The sequence below is a fragment of the Odontesthes bonariensis genome, chromosome 19 (genome assembly GCF_027942865.1).
Source record: "Odontesthes bonariensis isolate fOdoBon6 chromosome 19, fOdoBon6.hap1, whole genome shotgun sequence".
NCBI lineage: Eukaryota > Metazoa > Chordata > Actinopteri > Atheriniformes > Atherinopsidae > Odontesthes > Odontesthes bonariensis.
In genome coordinates, this window is record NC_134524.1 from 17,304,398 (window position 1) to 17,320,295 (window position 15,898).

A 15,898-nucleotide genomic window follows, 5' to 3' on the forward strand; every position below is an offset into this window, starting at 1 on the left:
TAATTCTGCTGTCACAAAGTGGAAAACAGATATTCCAAAAATGTTCTGAGGATCTTTGAGTGCACTTACCTTATTTAGAAGAACAAAATTAATATGCTGTCAGTATAAAAGAAGTACTCTTGATTTTCAGATTTCAGTTAAAAAGGGAAAAAAATGTCTTTGGACAAAATAATAGACACATTAGAGCCTGTTTTCCACCCTGTTTTTAGCGCAGTGCCTTTTAGTGAGGGGAAAAAAAGCCATTCTGAGAAATAAGAGTGCATGGTGAATCTATTATTCCAAGAGACTTCAAATCTTTTGCTTGAGGCAAATGTGACATAGCAAAAGCCTGTTTTAAGAAGAGCTCGCGATTCTGTGCTATTTTTGGTTCCTACTTTGCCCTCTCCCTTTTCTTTGCTTCCTTTCTTTCTCTTGCCTCTTCACCTCTGTGCATCCCTTTAATAGAGTGGGGATGGCTCCTCTCACTGCTGAAACTCCTCTGCACACAGGTATTATCAAAGCCTCACAGTTCACCTCAAAATCCCATCTGTGAGTGAATGTAAGTGTGTGTTGCAGAGTGTCTCAGTTAGAAAGCAGTGATTTAGCATGATAGACTGGTTTTGTAATGCAGTATTTCATATTACAGCCGCTCTTTACCAACCTCCCCAAGGCATCCAACTGCTCTCTAATGGAGGGCCTGGATTCATGACTTCTAAAATAATCATCTTTTTTCCACCAACAGTCACATGTCCTTCAAAATGTCTAGCTAATAGTTGGTTAAGATAACCAATACTCCAACATGCTAAATTGTTAATGCTAAAAGTCGTGGCTCTGAAGCTGTTCTTTTAGGCACATCAAAGCTAAATGTTAGCATCTACAATCTAGCATGTTCACGATGAAACGCTAACCAGCTGTTAGCTTTGAAATATTCAACAATTTAGTCGAAACTTGGCTAGATTGCACAGAACTCAAAGTGTAACTAAGGCTGCTGGGGGATTATTTGTCAATTAAAAAAAAAACTCAAAATACTTAATATTGTACACAACGATGGCACTATATCATATACGTTTTTACTGTATTACAAATTTTAGGAGAATATCTAACTTTCATATATCTCACAATCTTCAAGCATGATAATTTGAAAATCAGATAAATATCTATAACACATATATAGACATATATATTCAACATTGTATTATATCCCTTTGGGATAAATAAGGTATTTTTTTTCATTTAATGAATCTAATAATCATTAATATCTCAGTCAATGTGGATCTTCATTAGTATTCATAGAGTTTCTATTTGCTATTTTCTAGAAGTTGCTGCCAAAGAAATGATCCTGGGTTCAAAATTTTGCATGCTCTCAAAGCTTCCGTTATTCTGATAGATAGCAGTAGAGTAATGGAAGTGAGCCATCACTATGTTGGAACTTTATTTTAATATTTATGATTCTGGTTTGTTTCCCCAGCTTAGAAAACTGAAATTCATAGAGAGAGAAATTGAAATATTCATTGCAAGGTCAAATAAAGTTTATTTGAAACAAAACTACAGCGCTCTATAGTGTAACATGGGGTAGACCAGCTTGCTTTGAAGGGATTTTATCACTTGGGAGATGATGATATGATTTAGTGATAGGAGTTTAAAGGTTATGAGGAGCCTGATGGTCCTGGAGAAAAACAAAAAGAGTTAGTGAGGAGCTGGGTGAAAGAGTGTGATAACTGATTTGGGAATGTTTTTAGAGGAGTGATGAAGGGGATGTGGGAGGGATGTTGCAGGTGTTTAGGTGTACTGGTCAGGACCTGCTGCTTTCCAAATCAGATCCTCTGCCATCCACACCACCTGTGCCTGCCAACTCTGGCTTCTGCAGCGGCACTCCTTCCCTTCTCATTACAGTGTAATACTAACTCACTGTCTCAGATCTGTTAAAAAGCGTGAGATAGTGCACTGCTTTTGGTGGCTTGCTAATGAAGGGTTCCTATTAAAATGTGTAATTGGAGATATGCCTGAATATATCATTAATGACAAAAATAATGAATTTGTCATACTTCTGCTAAAAGTAACAGTCACATTCTAACATCCACTATTATCCATCACTATCTTGTAATTAAGTACTAAAAGTAGAAGACCAACTGTAGAAAAAAAATGTGAAGTTAACGTCATGCTTAGAATTAAAAAAAAAAAAAAACTATAATGTCATCTCACTTGCTTTAAGGTTTATTTATTCTTTTTTTTTTTTAATTTTTACTTCCACAACAAATGTAAATAAGAGGCATATTTTATCTGTCAAAATGGGAAGTTTGATCATTGCTATTTTTACCAATGAGAAGATGATCTATTTCTGTAATAGCATCGATGTGGAACGTTAAATTTACTTGTTCACTTACTTGTGTATTTTTCAAAGAGCAGGAGGTTTTATTTGTATTTCAAAGTGAGTTTGATGGAGCACCATGTCACCAACATTGATCTGCCCATTTTCTAAGTTTTTTTTTTTCAAAATGAGGAAAGATTATATCTCTGGATACCGGGACACTGTCTGAAATTTGTCAAAAGCTTGTTGAAAAGTCAGTTTTCAGCAGTGTTTACAGAGGTGGCTTCTAATCAAATTTGGTTGCACTTTCAGCTCAAAAGTAATTTTAGTTTACTTGATTAATGTCAGGAAATTGTCTTCATTCATTTTTATTGCTAATTCTTAATAATTATTTGGCCATATGTAGTGAGCAGTTTTAAAGAAAGAACCCAGAAACATTTATAAATTATTGAAAAAATAAATAAATAAAATCAAAATTGCTTGGAAGAAAAAACATTTTATTTTTAGACTATTTCCCACAGCCCTCCCAAACAGCATAGTTCAATATAAGCCAGAAAGGTAATTTTTTTTCCCCTCCATCTCTTCCCTTGTCCACCAGATTTGAAAGTTTTAAGCCCTAAAAGTTTAAGCTAAACAAGCAAAAATGGCACAAGTAAAGAAGAGTTCTCCTTATAAGATGGTGCCGTGTAGCACAACACCACAAAACAAGCTGTGAAGCAAACAGTAAGAGTTTCCACCTCCCTCCAGGATTCCCTACTGTTCCTCTTCAAAGGGATGCATATATAGATTGGCCGATGACTAAAAATGCCTCTACTGGCCAAACAACCAATTAGTGTCTGATATATCAGAGTTAGTCCTAGCCAAATTTATCCTCAAGCTTCACAATGCCTCACATAATTTGCGAGGTTGCATGTGCACAGCCACACCGCGTGGGCGTTTGTCACCTTGATTTAAGAAAACACTACACCTGAAATTTATTCTGCCAGTTTTGTTAACATGTGAGCACAAATAAGTAGCAGAGCAGAAAAGCCTCTCTCTTCAAAGCATGAAGCACAATGGACCTGATTCTAATTTCCACGGATCATTATTTCATAAACAAAGCACAAACGATGCCTCTTTCCACCTGTAGGTAGACAAGACATTACAAACTATTTCCTGTGAACATGAGCCGTCCGAGGCAGACAAAGAACATTTGTATTTTAGTCCCTTTGCAGGTGAGACATGCAGGAACCTGATGCTAAATGCCAATTCACTGAACCGAGCAGCAGCTCCTTCCATCTTTACCTGAAGATAAAGTTGGATTTTCAGTTTCAATTTATTTCTACAAAAAAAAAAAAAAAAAAAAAAAGAACCCTCAATCAAATAGGTCAACATTCTCGATGCATTTTTCATGAAAGAAAAGTTAAAAATGTTTGTGTGCTCTGTCAATCACAGTGAGGACGAAAGAAAATCAGAATCAGTTCGATAATGAGGAAAGTTGAAGAGAATTGCAATCCGAGAAACTCGGGTTATAAGTTAAAAAGCACTGATGTGCCTTACCACCAACCTCCTGGACTATTCATTGATATTTTCTGACATCAAACGATTCAAGCAATCAACGGTAAATGTTTGTTAGCTGCAGCCCCATTTTAAATGCGCATGTGCTGATGGTAAGACACATCAGGGGTACATATTGCTTTATTGACTGCCAATTCTTCTAAACTGCAGTGGGCCCATCACTGTCATTTACATGATTAGCAAAATGTTAAGAATAATGTAGTGGGATAGATAGATCAATGCAGATATTTGATCGTCAGAGACCTGTTACAAGTCAATATCTTTGTGCTCAGTGAGCCGTGCAGCATCTGTCCTTGTTCAACCCGTCCATCCATCCCTCCCCAAAGCTCATTTACAGCCTCTGAGTTCATCTGTCTCCTCCAGTTTGTTGTCCTTGGTCTCTGACTCACTTTCTGCTCATCTGTCCTATTCTCTCTCTTTTTTTATCTAATCCCTCTCCACATGCACTGCTGCACCGGCTCCAGCCATCTTGGTAGCACAGTGAAAAAGGGAAAATACAGAGGCAGAGCAAGTGGATGGAAAGTGGTGGGAGAGGTGTGCGAAAACAACAAGGGAGAAAATGACTGAACCTGAGGTAAAACAAAAAGAAAGAATGTCTGTCAAGTCGGTCAGAATCCAGTCGGTCGTAAAAGGAGCCAAATAAAGTGGGCAAATACAGACGTTGGATGGAAGAGGGAGGTTGCGTCACCGCTTCAATCAGATATGACAGAGAGACACAGAGAGAGGGGAGGAAAGGAGAGCAGAGGATTGATGGGTTTAAGATGCAGAAAGCCGTAAAGAGGCAGAGGTCTATTAAAAGTGGAGTGTTGGGACGTACGTGGATGCAGTGGTGATTTAAATTAAACCTGCATGTGCGCCCGTGGTCTTTGTGCATCGTTCTTTTTGTATTTGCATCACCTTGATGTGCCTCTGTTCTGTGTGCACTTCTCTCTGTTTGTACTTCCATGTGTGTGGCTGTATTTGATGTGTGCATATCTGTGAGTCAGTCTGTCTATTTATCTTTGTGGTGTGTATGAATGTGTGTGGTGATGAGTCAATGGTCTTAGAGGAATACTCAACCTCTCCCTTTCTGGAATTTGGTTTAAACAAGCAGCCCTCAAATCACAGAGGGTGCAGAGCGGTGGGTTAGGGAGAGCGATAAGGATGAGGATAAAGGGAAAGAGGGATGAAGGAGTTCCAATAGTGCTGACTTTGGCGAGAGCAATAAATCTACTGCAGCAAGTAGTTCTAACTCTGGGTAAGTCCTTGTTTTTCGATCAAAACTTTGCATGGACTTGTAAATCTCAACTAATCAAAGCATCAGGTGGTAAAACAATATGTTCGAGAACATTTCTTAATTTTCTTTTAACACTGCAACTGACAATTGTTCGAGTTTTGTTCCCTTTTTCTCTCTTTCTCCCTTTTCATTTTCCAACTAATCTTAACAGGGATGTTGCTAATGTTGACTGCATCATAATACAGGACCAATTAAGCTGCCTCAGCTCGCATGCAACCTCAAAAAATGTTTCATTTATAGAATATGATCTGACGTGATCTAATGTTAGCCATTATAATTTGGGATACCACCAGGTTCTACACTTGATCAATTATTGTTTTCGACAACGTCTGCTATGCAGACTTGTAATACCAATTTCTATGCATATTATGCAATCGTGCAGGCACAAAGCTCTTCATTACAACGTGACCTCTGCTAAAAAAAACAACACGAGAGAATTGTGTGACCTTTACAAGTATGTGCTCCTGGCTCGTTTTTAAAGTACACCGAGCACACTCCTAGGCTTGAAACTGGCCAGAGAACCAAGGAGAAAGTGAGAAAAAAAAAAGAGAGAAAGTTTACAATGAAAGACAAGAATAAATACTAGTAGACTACTACTACTAGACTGCCTTTTAATGCGTTAGAAATGCATTAAAAAAAACTAAATGCAAGACCTATGCTGAGTTAGCTTTCTTATTGCTATCGTTAAGCAAGAACTGATTAGCTCTAATGTTCTGTGTTGTGTCACATTGTTTTGTTTAGCTCCAACTGGTCAATGTAACTAAGTTTATCATTTTAATCTCCACCTCACAGAATAAGTATCAGTCAGCCACTTTGGCTCCAATTCAGACTCGCCTGCAAAGGAAATTCCCTGCAAATCTTACAGCAAAATCTTAAAATGTTACAATCTTTCAAAAGGTTCTCTGCTATCTCGCAGCCCATAGCATGAATTATGCTGCACGTGTATTGATTTCACACATACACCGCATTCACATGCTAAAAAAACTTTAAATCAGAACAAGAAAATGAGTTATTACCCTACATTGTCACTTGTCTTTGTCGGCCTCTTCAGCAAGACAAAAAAATGATTTGTGCTGCTGTGCATGTGCAGGGCTCAGACAAAAATCAGTGTGTTTATGAGTGGTGTGACATCCCACGGCTGTACGGGAACCCTTGAGACCTAAAAAAAAAAATGCCAAACTCCAGTGTTACTTTCACACATTTCTGCAAACTCTTTCTTGCAATGACTCCCTAATCGCATATTACACTTCTTCACACCAATTCAAATCACATATCTTGTCAGATTCATTTAACTCTAAAATGGGCATACATTAGCAAATACATTTTTTTTTTCAGTGTTCAGAATAAGGTAACCAATGAAACAAGTGTTATTACTAAATATTGTTATGTATGTATGCTAGTATATTTTTCTTTACCCTGAATTGACTGGATTCTATACAGAAATATAGCCCCTGAACAATGCCTCTTAAATCCCATTTGACCCATTAGAATTGTAAATCAAATGTAATATTAGCGTTGTGTTGTATAAAAGCAACCTATAGAAAAAACATCTTTTGGTAATTATTCTGCTCTGGTTATATTTTCATGTTTGATTAAAGCTACCGTTTTGTTTTAATTTGTTTTAAATCAGATTACTATAGCTCCAGAATGACATGTAATCAATCTCTTCCCTGACCTTCTTTGGCAGAAGGCCTCGGCTGTCCTCGCCAGTGCCCGCCCTTCATTGCCTTCTGATGCCCAGCCAAGCCTCTCACCACTCCCCCGCCCAGCCACCCCCACCTCCCCCTGGGTTTGTTCTGCTGATGGTGAGGCTGGCTAATATCAGCTTATTTTGCTCCTACACTCTGACACAGGGACTATGGGTAATATGTGGCTGGGAAATGCCGAGTAGGGAAAAATGGAAGCCATGGGGGTGGAGGAGTTGGAGGATGATCTCATTTTGAGCAAGCAAATCATTTGTTTGTCAAGTCATTTTTATTATAATCATCATCATCATCATCATCATTATTTTACTAATGGGTTAAAAATATTCATTCATAAGCCCCACATTAATTTTTTTCTTAATATATATGTAAGCAATGCGCTTGTTAATGTCCATTTCACCAGTTGGAATAGTAGTTAAACCAATTGTAGAGTCAAATTAAAGTTAAAGTGTGTAACAGCAACAGAGGTAAAGAAATATGCATTCAATTACTAAACATTTTGTTTCCATTAGTAGCTTACTGTTCTGCTAAATAAGTTCTGTTTTCATGATCTTAGAATTGGACATTTATATATGTTTGCATAGCATGGATAGCTCGACATAAAAATGGCTACATTCACACTATAAAAAGGGACAAGGAAGAAGAAGATCGTTAACAGGGTGCCAAAGATAAAGAAAGTGGAGGAACCAGCAGTTGCAAATGTTGATTTCTGAGTTTGAGGGCACAGATTTGGGGAATAGACAATCATATTTATCAGCCTTGTAAAAGAAGCAAAAACACGACAAGGCGAAGCAATTTTCAGATAAGCAAAGGCAGAGAAACAAGAATAACCGCTGGTGTGGTTTTTCCCGGATGGAAATGTCTGACGAAAAACCAAAGCCTGTGGATTGACGCCAGAGTTGCTCGTTTCCTTCTCGACAGGTTATCAAGCTGACCAATTTGGATACAATTTGTTGCTACTTAGTGGGTAGATAGCATTTGAGATGGTTGCCATCTCCAACCTGTAATTGTTACACTCAGCTCCTTTAAGAATACAGATAGAATATATGATAAAAGAGAAAAATTATGTATGTGGAACACCACATCTTGCTATAAATAACAAAAACGACTCAATTAAAAGTAATGTTAACTCCAAGGGATTCCGTATTGCACACTTGCAAAAGACTGACAGAAAATCAGTGCAGCAGAGACATCAACCTTGATGGCATCACTGTCACAGAAGACATTATAAACTATTTTAACAGGCAGTACTCTCCATAATGAGTACACTGAACTTATGTATAAATCAATGGTGTGCCCACTTTAAATTACTTCCATCTCTTTACGTTATTGTTGCACACAGGCTTTTACTAAATGACAACATTATACAATGTAACATGGAGTGTACAGAATGCCTAAATGCAATCAGCTTAAATACCATTGTAAATGCACTACTATTTCTTATTGATGTGCCAGTTCACCATCCATTCAAACTGTCGACTCCTCCGCCCTCAATTTTTCACTTGTTAAACCCCAAGATTAGCATTGGTGTCGCGGAGGGCTCCTTAGCCTGTAGAGCCAAACCTCCACCCACCATCCACTCCAGCTCCTCTCCACAAGTTTTCAACACCTGCCCGCTGAGGCCAAGGGGCTGCTGCAGTTGTCATCATCATCTTTGCATCAGGAGCAGAACACCTCGTACTGCCGAATCAACTCGGGCCATCTTGACTCCAAGCCTTTCTTACTCTCTTTTCAACTACTTATGGGCTGACAGGTGCAGAGAAAGAGGTAATAGTGTGTGTGTGTGTGTGTGAGTGAGATTCTACTGCTGCATCTCAATAAGGATTTGTGAGTTCTTGTATTTCTTTCGGTTTTCGTGCCTCAGTGTGTCTGTCTTCTCTGTGTGTGTTCCCAAACCCTCCGAGGCCTCCCAGCACCTCTCTCTAAATGAGTTTCTGTTGCCAGAGCTGCACATCATAGAGGTCAGCTTTATTTCATGAACAAACTGGCAAAGCAACTTCAATTTGGGCCACCATGAGAGTGCTAAAATCATCACACAGCAGTTTAGAAACATCCATTTTATCTGGGCCAAAATGTTTCCGATGGGAGAATATTTAAGCCGATGCTGCAAATATGATACCAGGAACACGCAACACCCTTTTGGGTCTTTATGTTACCTATTTTCATATTTTGCTTTTCCTGTATATATTAGCAATATTGGTCGATATACAATTTTTCTCAATCACCACACAGTGTGATCTAATATGAAGTGGCAGTTGGAGTGGCCTGTACTTGGTCTTGCAGGCGCCACAGTCATAATTACCTGGACTGAGTCAGTCCAACAGCTCATAAACAAAGAAATGGCGCGCAATTAAAAATGTTAACATTAACGACCATAAAAGATAAAAGTGTAATAAAGGAAAAGGCCCTCCTGTTGAATTGTACCACAATGTGTCCATTTCTGTTTTATATTTATAGGGAGCATGACAAAATATTTCTTTGCTTTGGAGCATGTGTGTTTGAAGTGACTGAGAACTCAAAAGCTCCAGAAAAACACCACCTCTCACTTTGAGGCTGACGGTGTCTCAAAATATGCAATTGAATTCAGTGAGCTATTCAGATTTGCAGGGTAATGTTAGTCACACACCCAGCTCAAAGTAGAATTATTCACTCCATTTTTATTTTCAATCTCCACATGTGACCTACACCCACAACTTCAAATCATGGCTCCTCAGAAGCGGGAAACCAAAACCCTTTGATTTAGCAGCGATGCAGGATAATGATGTTCGACCCGTACTTTGTAGACATGGAAATTCAGCTTCTTGTTAGCTTTTTTATTTGATCTTATTCCGAGCCTTAAGATGGAAATTCCAAGTTCTCATATGCCAATGAATGCACCATCAGCACAGCAACACCTCTATTACAAAGGCAAACAGAACGAGCAGCTGTACAAAACAACCCAAAAACATGTGAGGCAATGTGAGCTCGGTTTGCTGCGTGTACTAGTGCAACTGCTCAGGCTATGTAGCGACTGTATATGATCAGTCTTACTTTAATGTGCTTTAAGCAGTATGGAATCAAGTGGCTCACTGCACCCCCGTAACACCAGCTGCCAGGAACACAGATGTACATTCATGCTTCAGTGGGGTGCTGTAGCACTCTGATCCTTTGTTTTTATGAACAAAACATCTGACAGACATTTCATTAAGACCTCAAGAAATTGCGTCAACGTGTAAAAAAAAAAAAAAAGAAAAAAAAAAAGAAAAAAGAACATATGCCTCCTTTAAGGTGAAAAAAAATCAAACAAATTTCGAATAAGTCACGTTCTCTTGTCCTTTTTTCTTACTTCTGTGAGCCTGGTCATTAAACAGCTATATGTACCCCTGGTACTGACAGCAAGCACAGCCATTACGGGTATGTGCAACCTGCGGTTTCACTACACTGACGTTAAATTGCTCTTCCCTGCAGTAGTTCTCTCCAAAATCATTATAACAAACAGCAGTGAGATGTTATCAGAAAAAGTGTTCCGAGTCAATATATTTCACTTTAACATATGGGGAAGCACTCCTTTACCGCATTCAAGGTGGCCTTTCACATTCTGTACATGCACTCCGTTTGATGTCTTCATTTATTTGTTGATAATATTTATATTCCCAACTCAATTTACATTTGCTGCTGCACCGCAATCTTCCCATAGTTTGCCTCTCCATTAAAAGCTTTGATGCACTTAATGTAAAGTAAATAAAGAAATAAATGCTACTCCATAAGCAATTTAGCTCCCCTATATCACATTTTGTCTTCTCATCTCTTAAAATGCATACGTTTTGAAATGCCTTCTGGGAAATTAGCAGATCAAAAACACATTAAATGTTTTTCACATTAAGCGAAATTGTGGATCTGCCACAGTTACAAAAATTGTCCAGTTCAATATAGCATCCCCAAATTAATAGGTATTGATATTTCACACACAACGTCATGTGTGTGACATCTCACCGTCACCTCCTTCTTCTTCTCACTCTGCGGTCAATCTCAACCTGCCACAAACTGATGGTTTGGTGTGCATGCAACCCCCTGGAGATGCTCTTTATGTGCTCCCTAAAATGGCCAGATAGATAGGCTTATTGGAGGTACTGAGACTAATTGCATGAACCTCATCGGCTGATGGCTCACCAGCACTATCGACTCCCTATCAAGTGGCCTGTCCCTTCCCTTTTGCTGCCTTCCTGTGCAATGAATGACAAAACACCAACTGGCTGGTGTGCTCGAGCTGAGGGGACATTTGGAGACAAATTAAGCCCGGCCATTCTCCCAGCATATCAGGAGAGGAGGATGGGGGCTTCTGTCTTGGCAGTCATTTGATTAACAGATGACACTGGATTTCCATGTTCCGAGATAGTGCCTCTCCTACGCATGTACACGCGTTTGCAACAAACATCGCCTGGCATCTCCCCCTTCACGGTATCTCACTCTTCTCCAGCATCTTGTGCCCCGCCAGCATGCAGCAAACCTGCACGCTACAGCTTTTTTTTACATTTCGCTTCCTAAAAATAGACACAAATCAATGGGGACTTCTGCGGTAAATGTTTTTCCTAACTTATTCGCGACAGCATTAAAGCTTATGGCAAATGTTATCTCAATATTTATGCATGAAAAAAATATCGATAGCTTGAGAAAAACAACACACTCTTCCTCTGTTTTGAAGAAAATCAACAAAATATCAGCCAGAAGCTCTCCCTTTCACACAGCAGGATCAATATAGATTAAAAACGGAATTTTACTATGAGATATATATATGTATATCATATTTCTTTCCCAAAAAGCTCAGTAGAGATTCGTGCGCTGTTTGACAATGCTTGAGGACAGTGTAAGCCTCGCCCAAGCTCCTGCTTGGACTGATTTTTTGCTTTTTCATATCTTGTTTTAATGTTTTATATCTCTGGAGAGGATGACACTCCAACAGAATCATATTCTGTCATTCTGTCTGGACCCCTGTTATCAGAAATTACACAGAGCCTCAAGTTTCAGTTTTCAATATGCAGGGTAAACATAGTGAACCGGTGCATTTCTGCATCTGTGCCTAGTGTTTTGTGATACAAAGGTTTCAGAAACCTAACTAAAAGGTTTTTGTTTCTTCACCAAACCACGTGGTTGTATAGCCTGAACCTTGCTAAACGTTCAGGGAAACCAAACAGTGAATGAATAAAACTAAGGAAGTAAAAAAAGGATTTCCAAAGAGTTTTCTCGAACTAGCGTACTGTGAAGTCTCGTGACGTAAGCACTTAAAGAGATAGTTCGCCTCTTTTGACATGAAGCTGTATGACATCCCATACTAGCAATGTTATTTATGAACATTTTCTTACCCCCCACTGCGTCCTGTGAGCCGAGTTCCAGCCTCGTTTTGGCGTTGACGAAGATAGTCCGGCGAGTTGGCTGGGGCCACAAAAATAAAGCGTCTTACTTCTCAAAACAATATGCATTCAAAAGAGTAATACATTTGCATCACAAAATCGTTCATCCAGAAAAAGTCAGACCTCACAATCGCTTGGTGCTATTTTCTCTCCCTTGTATCACTCAGTGATTGCCACCTGCCGATAGCCGCACCTGTTACGGTGTTTACTGCTCGGAACCAGGGCTCTGCACTTCGGTCTGCACGGTCTACACAGCACGCAGTGATACGAAGGTAGCGAAAATAGCGCCAAGCGAAACGGAAATCTTTTTTTTTTTTTTTAGAGGTTTCAGTTCTGGAATTATGAGCAGAACAAAAACTGCAAAAGTGAGAAAATTAACAGCAGCAAACAACTTGCTTCTCAAAACAGTCCGTGGCATTTGGAGAACTTACGTTTTTAGACAAACTCTTAATGGACTTAATTGACTGTGTTGCAAAGAAAGCATACTGCTGAGTATAATGACAAAATTAGCTTGACTTCAATTGAATTTAGTCATAGCTTTTTGATATTTAAAGTCCCTTCCTGACATACAACATAACAACACACTGACATTTAGTATTTGACTTGATTTGTCCTTGTACACTCCAACTGCTCAGCTCACCCAACTCCTACTCAAGTTTAGGCAGCTGCCCCTTTGACTGTAATATCTCAGGGCATCATCAGAGAAAGAAAAATGCAACATCCCTCCTGACCTTCTTACCACAGTCATTTTAACATGGCCCTACTTTTGCAAGCTGTACAGTTTACTTGCTGCCAATCTGTGGCTCCGCTTCCTTGTTGCCACACAGCCCATGATGACGCAACGTGTCTTATCCTTCTTATGCAAACAGAGGTTTGCACCCACCATTCTTAAAGGCTGCTCTGTGTCTTATGGTTCTAGCAGCACTAAAGCTTCAACTTTACCTGTCCCATCAATATGGACTTCAATTTTAACACTCACAGACATAATGAGTTTATGCCCCATTTCAATGAACCAGCTAGGAGTTTACAAGCAGACAAAGTCAGTGTTTGTTGTATTATAATTGACCCAAATGAAACATATGGCCAATCCTGTGTCTGTTTGACGATTGCCTTCCAACCATCTTAAGGTCTTTGTTACCATCACGGGATGAGAGCACTGAATTTACAGATTCACTAAGGCGTATAGAAGGTTCTATAATGTGGACACGCTCAAGGGCAATGTTGGAGTTGGGCTTTAAACAAGGGTGTGTGTGTTTGTAGTGGGTACAGATGGGCTGTAGACAGAACTCGTAAACAACAAGCCACCACAAGACCAGACAGGACCCCAATCAAATCAATGAAAGGTTCAACGTCTATTACCCCCGCGTGCGTCTGTGAGAGTGAGTGTGTGTGTGTGTGTGTGTGTGTGTGTGTGTGTGTGTGTGTGTGTGTGTGTGTGTGTGTGTGTGCGCTGGGGAGCCCTATCACTGGATCAATCCACAGGGGGCAGAAATAGATAGAATAATGGCCCGTCTTCTGTGTTCATCAGCCTATCTCTCATACCTTCCTGCATTTTCCCCTGCAGCTGAGGTGGACGTTTGTTTTCAGTGCGGTTTCTCAGCAAGATTATGCGAAAATGATCCATCCAAGCTGAAAACTTGGTGGACAGGAGGCTCATTATGTTGTAACAAGGATCATTTTCTTTACAATGTAATACAGATAGTTTTTTTTATATAATGCAAGATATAGCACTGGCCTGTGGGACAGCTTCTTTTTTTTTTGGCCATCTTCCTGTCACACTTATCCAGAAATAACTCCTCTGTTTTGACTCTAATCTCCCCCTCCTGCCATCTTTTCTTCATCTCACTGCCATCTGCATTAATCTCTTTGTGCCAAGTCGCGGTTCTTTTCTCATTTTATAAAATTCTGACCACCTCTACCTTACATCCACTCCTCATAACTCGAACAGTCCCTTCTTTGATGCATCATTCATGGTTTTGTTCCCTAATGCACTCTATCTCTTTCACGGCCACACTATCAAATCATCATTGGCTTTTATCTCGTGGTCCAGCTTCTACCCCCTTGTAATGTCTTGCTGCTACTACTCCTTTCTATTTCTATCCATGCAGCAAAGCTCGGCCTCTCACTTCATCCCTGCTCTTTCAACCCTTTCTTTTATTCGCCCTCCCTTCTATCTCCCTCTAATTCCCCTTTCCATCACTATCACTTTAACTCTCCCATTTCTTCCTTATTCAGACAGTCCTGTCACACGTCACTCTGTTTTCTACCATTCTGTCCCTTTCAGTCCATCTGTCATTCCCTGAGGTGAGTGGCTAAGTGCTAATGCTCAGGTCTCAGTAATGGGATAATCCTTTACATCAGCAGCAGCATAAGTCAGGCAACACATCCGTTTCTAAAGGCTCCCCTCATCATCGGTATTGGACTCCAAAATGTACACATGCATGCGGACCAAATATCTCATTGTTAAGACCCAATTCTTTTTTTAAAATCAGAGTGGTGCAGTCACTGGGAAGGTTCCTGTGCTGCATTTAGATAAACACGCGGCCCGTACTATGATTTTCTTCCATACACAGCAAGAAACATGTATACTGTATGGCATGATTGACCAAACTGTATGTACAGCAAAACTAATACCAAGCCCAAGGCCATTTAACTACAGTTCAACAGTCTCTAGGTGCAAGATAAATGTATCAGTAACCCCGTGTGTGCAGATACAGTCTTATCATCTGATGCCTTGCACTTGCAGTTTTTCTCCAAAAGTCACAGTACAATGATAGGAACACCAATTCTCCTACACGTCCTAGTGTGTGCAAACATTTATCCTCACGGGTCTTTTCCTGCCAGAGCTGCAGCATCCAGGCACCTGAGCGCTGGGATCGTCTGAAGGGTGCCGCCGTGTGGCTTTGAATGGCCGTATCCACATGGGCCCAGAAATAGCTCGGAAAATGCAATCTCGCTGCAACACCTGCTTTGGATGTTACATAACTGCAAGAGAAAGACCACACAGAGGCGAGGAGCCAGAATGGAGGATGAAGAGGAGAAATGGATGCAAAAGTTATCAGGGTGTGCTTTACTTCGGGCTTGTGCGGGAATAGAGGAGAGGAGCAATATTCCGCCAGGGAACATCTACTACGGCTGGATAAACATGACCCCGGAGATATTCATTTGAATTTTGTTGCTTAATAACATTATTCTGTCGAATGCTATGAATTTACTGCAGGAAATACAAGCAACCTATGCTTTCTTTGTGAAAAAGATTTGCGTTGTGCTGTATGATGTCTTACCTTTACACTTCAGATTTAATTAGACACCAAGAAAAACTACCATACACCATTAATCCTAAGTATGGTCATGGCTTCTACAAACAACAGATATGTCTGCACGACTAACACCTTTTTTATTATTGCAATCATCCTGATTGGGGACTCTGTTTATGAGAATATTAAACAAAGTGCTGACAAGCAATGCGTTTACATGCTGCTAAGAATTTAAGCTGAACAATACTTTTGACGTGGAAATTTGGCCTACCCACTAATATACAGGAAATATCACAGAAGAGATAGAAAAAGCTTAGATATTTTTTTCTACTTTAGTGATAAAATGGTAATCGTACATTTGAAGAAGGCGAGCAAGATGGTTCCATATAATATATTTCAAATTCATTGCATTTCTGCTGCTCCTTGTAACC

General features: G+C 39.7%; 1 protein-coding gene across 4 annotated transcripts in view; it reads right to left on the reverse strand.

Annotated features, from left to right (window-relative positions):
• nlgn2a (neuroligin 2a) overlaps positions 1-15,898 on the reverse strand; it is a 190,435-nt gene that overhangs the window by 155,453 nt on the left and 19,084 nt on the right. Inside the window, exon 2 of one of the 4 annotated variants that reach the window (XM_075451574.1) lies at positions 12,163-12,232. The exons of the other annotated variants lie outside the window; for them this stretch is intronic. The gene's annotated coding sequence lies outside the window, so the exon portion shown is untranslated. The remainder of the gene's footprint in view (positions 1-12,162; positions 12,233-15,898) is intronic. 4 annotated transcript variants of the gene reach the window in all.